Raw genomic sequence first — 6,357 nt, 5'->3', positions numbered from 1 at the left:
CCTGTCTCTTTCTTTAAGCCAGTGGACTATAGACTTCTTTGTCACATTTATAGTGCATGGTCACAACCATCCTAAACCATTTTCTTTTTTTTTTTTTGAAAACGGTGGCCGGTGTTTCACTGCACTGACATTCTGACATTGCAGTGAACTTCCACAATCTTTAAGCACACAGTCTAGCAAAGGGACCTTAAACTAAGAGGTATTGTGCTTCCACTAAATGAAGCAAAGCGTCATGACCATTAGGCTAATAAGATGGCTTGGCAGAAGACATAGCGTGGGGTCAGCAGCTGGACTCCCTCTTGTTCCTGATATCCTGCCACAACCTCTGATGGGAACCTGAGTACTTTAGATAGAAATACCATGTGCTAGAAAACACATTGTTATCCACCCCTACACAGGATTGTAGGCAAGCATCAGGTACACATAGAATTAAATGATAATATTTCACTCTGTTTGAAAATGTTCTCAATATATCAGGTGAGGGGGCTAGTTAATAACACACCCATTCAGTTTTGCACAATAAATAAATAAAACTCATGGAAGTATATATGTCAAACTATAAATGTAATTATTAATAGATAATAACACAGTAGTAAGCTTTTATTTGTAAATTTTCAGTCATTTCCAGTAGCTACAACAACCATGCCTTGGTTTTAAGATCAGGAAACTAAAATTAGGGTCTATTGGAATATTCAGGAATAAAGATAAAAGAAAACAAAGACTTTGTGAAGGGGCAACCCATTGACGTCTCTAATCATTTATTTACAATCAAAACTTGAGTTCTATCATGTTACTTGTCATGGTCTTCTTAGGCAATTGAAATAAGATCCTAGTGAAAACAGATCCTGGCTCCGGCTGAGAGAGAAAATTATTTAACAAATAAATAACTGTATAGCATAGGAGATTACAATCTACGATAAGATTTTGGAGGGAAGCACAAAACAATGAACTTATCAATATTTAGATGACTTCCCGTAGTTTAACTAAAACCCTCAGTAGTTGTCTGTGTGGTGTGTGTGTGGCATATGCACTGTGCACTGCATACAGCCATGAGGCTTGACATCTCAAGGTATCTTCTACACGAAAGGGGATGAGATTCCAGGAGAAAAATACCTAAAAAGTTGCAAGAGTGCCCAAGCATTCTGAAAGAAATAGCAAACAAATTTAAAGCACTGCAAATGAGTCCTGGGTAATTGTCTGGAGTGCTCAATGGCACTGTCAGACATTTGGAGTTTTCTAGAGTTCTCCAATGTGTTCATATCATTCATGCCTTTTACCCCCGGAAGCTGGGAGATAAATCTGAGACGCTCAGGATAAACACTGGCTGGGACTCTGCCGATCCCGGGTGTGGAGGGGTGGACATGACTTATGCTCGGCTATCATGGCGATCCTATTAGGCAGCCTCTGCAAGGAGTCCTGATAGATCAACATGTCAGGCTTGAGGCGTGGTGATAACTCAGATGGGTGAGATGAAGCTGCTGCGCAGGCACACGGCTTTCTTTCCAATGGCAGGAACCATGAGAGGAGAAGAGGAGCTTTGACCTCTGCTGGGAGGCATCAGACCACACAGCAGGCCATCGTTCCTTTCTCTCTAAAGTCAATGACGCTCCTTTTGGATTTGTGGAGATGGGAGTGGGGGGAATCAGTGGGATCAAAACACATTATACGCATGTTTGAAAATGTCACCAACAGCTTTATTTATTTATTCGCTGAGTTATTTAATGCATTTGATTGTTTTGCCTGTATGTGTATGAGCACGCACGTGTCCATGTGTGCATCATGTGCGCACAGTACCCTGGGAATCCAGAAGAGGACAGAAGATCCCCTGAAACAGGAGTTAGAGAACAATTTGGAGACATCATTCGGGTGCTGGGAATCAAACATGGGTCGTCTAGCTCACCAGCAAGTGCTTTTAACCACTGAGCCATCTCGGCAGCCCCTGTCATTTACATACAACAGACAGACGCAAGTAAAAACATCTGAAGGCCAATAGATAACGGGAAGAGCAGGTATTGAGAGAGGCATTCCAGAATTTCTTTGCTTCACCCCCGTGGCGATTGTGACCACACATATCCCCACATACATTTGAGATACTATCCCCTATTCTATAAGGAGAAAAGACTAATAAATTGATAGACAAACTATGACATTTTACCAGAAAATACCCAGCTACCCATGGTCAAATTAATAACTAAGAAACTCCTTAGGTGAAATTGCCCATTTTCCTCTAAGGCCCTCAGGATGTATGACCTTCTCCTAGAGTGTGGGCAGCCACCTCAAAGGAGGCTCTAGGGTCAGGAGTGAGGACATCAGGGTGACATGTCATGGGGAACATGGCATCTTGATGGTGATGAAAAAAAATGCTTTATCTGGAGTAGACGGCATAGACAAGAACATTGAACATCAAGAGCAGAGAACTTCAGTCCTATAAAAACAATTATTGGATTCTACCAGCAGCCAATGAGCTGGGAGGAAGCTTCTGTGTCTCATGGGAAGTCAGAGGCTGAGCTGACCGTGGGCAGCAGTCCTAGGAAAGCCTGGCCAGGGCATAATTAAACCATTCCACATTCTCCACCAGGGAAAAGTCGCCATAAGCGAGAGTTGTGAGGATTTGTTACGTAACAGGGAAAACTTAAGGCCTCTCCCCTATTCTCTTCTGTTTTCTCAGTTCAGTTAAGGGACTAATTCTTCAGCCATGGTCACAATTCTAACTATGCTGTCTTCAAAGACAGCAGACGTGAGGTCAGCATCCGTGCAGGAACTGGGCGTGCAGACATGGCTCAGCGGTAAAGAACGGACACTGCTCTTCCAGAGGACCCACGTTCAGTTTACAGCACTCACGCTGGGCAGCTCACAGGTGTCTATAATTCTAGCTCCAGGGTATCTAACGGCCTCTTCTGGCCTCCACATACATTCCATTCATGTGCACACACACATACACACACACACATACACATACCATTTATATATAATATAACATATATACATTATTTTAAATAGTAAAAATATTTATATAAAACAGTCATTCCCAATTAGCAATCTCTACATATTAAAGATCCTCAAGATGCTATTTAGTGACATAGTGCTGCCTCACACACTTAGAGCCTGGGTTCTAGTTCTGGCACTTCAAAGAAGAAAGAAAAGGAAGAGAGGGAGGGAGGGAGGGAGGGAGGGAGGGAGGGAGAGAGGGAGGAAGAGAGGAAGGAAAGGGTTAAGAAAGGAATGAGGGAAGAAAGGAAAGAAGAAAGGAAGGAAGGAAGGAAGGAAGGAAGGAAAAAGGAAGGAAGGAAGGAAGGAGGGAGGAAGGAAGGAAGGAAGGAAGGAAGGAAGGAAGGAAAAAGGAAGGAAGGAGGGAGGGAGGGAAGGGAGGGAGGAAGAGAGGAAGGAAAGGGTTAAGAAAGGAATGAGGGAAGAAAGGAAAGAAGAAAGGAAGGAAGGAAAAAGGAAGGAGGGAAAGAGGGAAGGAAAATAAAGTAGATAATTTCTTTAGGACACAATCTCACAACCAAGGCTATTAAGATATTGCTGAAGCTAGATCACACAACTAAGCTATCTAAATAACAAACTCTACTACACTGATAACTCAGGTTATGTGTTTTCCTTACTCTTTGCAAACAATTAACATTATGCTTTGATCTCCACTTTGGTTGAAACTAACCTTTTCACCAATTGTACAAATCATAATCGTGGATGGGGAAACAGAAATTTAGAGAAATATCCTGTGACAAGGGATGCTGTTGTTAAAGATGTGTGGTGGTGGGACACACCTTTAAAACACAGGAGGCAGAGGCAGGTGGATCTCTGTGAGTTCGAGGCCTGCCTGGTCTACAAAAGCTAATTCCAGGACAGGCTCCAAAGAACAGAAAAACCCTGTCTCAAAAAGTCAAAAAAGAAAAAAAGAAAGAAAAGAAAGAAAGAAAAGAAAGAAAGAAAGAAAGAAAGAAAGAAAGAAAGAAAGAAAGAAAAAAAGGAAGAAAGAAAGATGTGGTACAGATCTAAAGCCTGTTTTGTCTTTTGTCTTGGGTGGTGGTGTGAATAAGAACGGCCCCTACAGGATCATATATGTGAGTGCTTTAGCACCAGGAAGTGGGACTACTTGAAATACGTTAGTAGCTGTGGCCGTGGAGGAAGAGCATCACTTGGGGTGGGCTTTGGGGTTTCAAAACCAGGTTTTCTAAGCCTGTTCCAGTGTCTCTGGACACTGCTGATCCAAATGCAGAACTTTCAGCCACTTCTCCAGCACCATGTCTGCCTGTGTGACACCATGCTTCTGCCAACTAAATGCTTTCCTTTATAGGAGCTGCTGTGGTCTTGGTGTCCTTTCATGGCAACAGAAAACTGAATAACACATCCTGCCACCTCTTATCTCAGCTGTTTATAAAGCATAGGCCTGGGGAGCTACAGAGATGGCTCAAAAGCTAAAAGTATTGGTTGCTTAATCAGAGACCTAGATTCAATTCCCAGCACCCACACAACAGCTCACAACTGTCATTTCATTTCTGGGTAATCTGATGCCTCTGTCTGTTCCCTGGGGGCACCAAGCACACACATGGTACACAGATATACATGCAGACGAAACACCCATATACAAAATAAAAAAATAATAATAAAAACAACAACAAAGACTTGGACATAGGCCTTCCTAAAAGCAGCCTCCTAGACTGTGAAGTGAATACCCTATCCCACAAAATGCCTTTTGCCTGTCTGCACGACAGATGTCAGCAATCCTTGGGTGTTTTCTCCAGGAGTAGACCTCCTAGTCTCTGGCGATAAATGGTTCTGCTTATGTTATCACTTTATAACGTGTTTACACAGTTAACAGGAAGAGAAAAGGGATGGGGACAGGAGACAAGACCCACAGCTGGTGTGGGGATTTGCAACTGGAGAATGCACGTGCCTGCCTGGATGCCAGTGGTTCAGCTGCTCACTTCAACCTCCTCCTCTCAATTTCCCAGTTCCCTGCTAGGGCAGAGCCAGGCACTGTATCACTTTCCAACATCAATAAAGCAGGTCTAATTTTCCTACGCTGATGAGGGCCTGATAGATCCTATGACCTTTTGTTGGAATGTCATTTACAAGTATGATTAAATTATTCTCCACAGATGAGCTGATACCTCAGGCTGACAGGTCTCTCTTCAGAGATGGCAGAGTCGCCCTGGCTGTACCCTCTCTCATCCTTTCTTGTTCTGTGGAGATCCTTTAAAAGCAGATTACAGATTTTTTAGCATTGGCTCCAGAAAGGTGACCCTGTGGATGTTGATCACTTTGTTCAGATCTCTTAATAAATACATTTTCTCTAAACAGATCAACTGTATCTATATGACTATACCTAAAAGACAATTTGTTTATCTATTTTTGTTTGTTTATCTGTTAGGGGGAAATGGGAAATTGAAAAAGAATGCCAGGCAAATTCCCTAGACTGCATGACCTTTTTGGCTTTTTTTTTTTTTGCAGCATCTATTTGCTATGGCAAATTCTGAATAGGTTATTTTGCCAAAATTGTTTTTGTTTGTTTGTTTTTCAAGACAGGATTTTTCTGTGTACTTTTGGAACCTGTCCTGAAACTTGCTCTGTAGACCAGACTGGTCTGAAACTCACAAAGATCTGCCTGCCTCTGCCTCCCAAGTGGTGGGATTAAAGGTGTGTACCACCACCACCTGGAATTTTACCAAATCTTGACAATAGCATGTGAAATATAATACTTGCATTTGATTTTTATTTGGGACCCCTATGTGTCAAACATTGTGAGACTGTCTAGGGGTATTTGAATCCTATCCTCATTGAATTCAACTGTTGTGATGGTTGTCTTCATCATCCACGTGACTGGATTTGGAATCACCTAGGAGACACATCTCTGGGCATGTATGTGAGAGTATTCACAAGAATTATCTGAGCAGAAAAGACCCACTCTGTATGTGGGTGTCCATATTCTAGTGTCTGGGGCTCTGGAATTTATAAAAGGGGGAAATAAGGAAAATGAGTGGAACCCCAGTGTTCCATGCTGTCTGACCCTTGTCTGCCAAAATGCTGGGAGTCCCAGGCTCATGCCCCTGCTGTCACAGACTCTGACAAGCCTTCCCCTCAGTGATGGACGGAGTGTATTTAGACAGCAAGTCGAATAAATTATTAAGATGCTTTGTGAGGTGTTTTGTCAAAGTAACAAGATTAAAACCATTGTCATGCAAGGAAACTGAGACATGGGCTTAGAGAGAAGGTTCACTGCATACCCACATCTGCAGTCAGAGGCATAGTATGTGTTAAGAAATGTTCAATCAATCAAACAAGAAAACATAGTTGAAGTATATCTTATTATTTATCAACCCAAACTTTTTTTCAATATTCAGAGAGAGAGAGAGA

This window comes from Microtus ochrogaster, linkage group LG8 (assembly GCF_000317375.1).
Source record: "Microtus ochrogaster isolate Prairie Vole_2 linkage group LG8, MicOch1.0, whole genome shotgun sequence".
Lineage (NCBI taxonomy): Eukaryota > Metazoa > Chordata > Mammalia > Rodentia > Cricetidae > Microtus > Microtus ochrogaster.
This window is presented reverse-complemented; position numbering follows the sequence as displayed.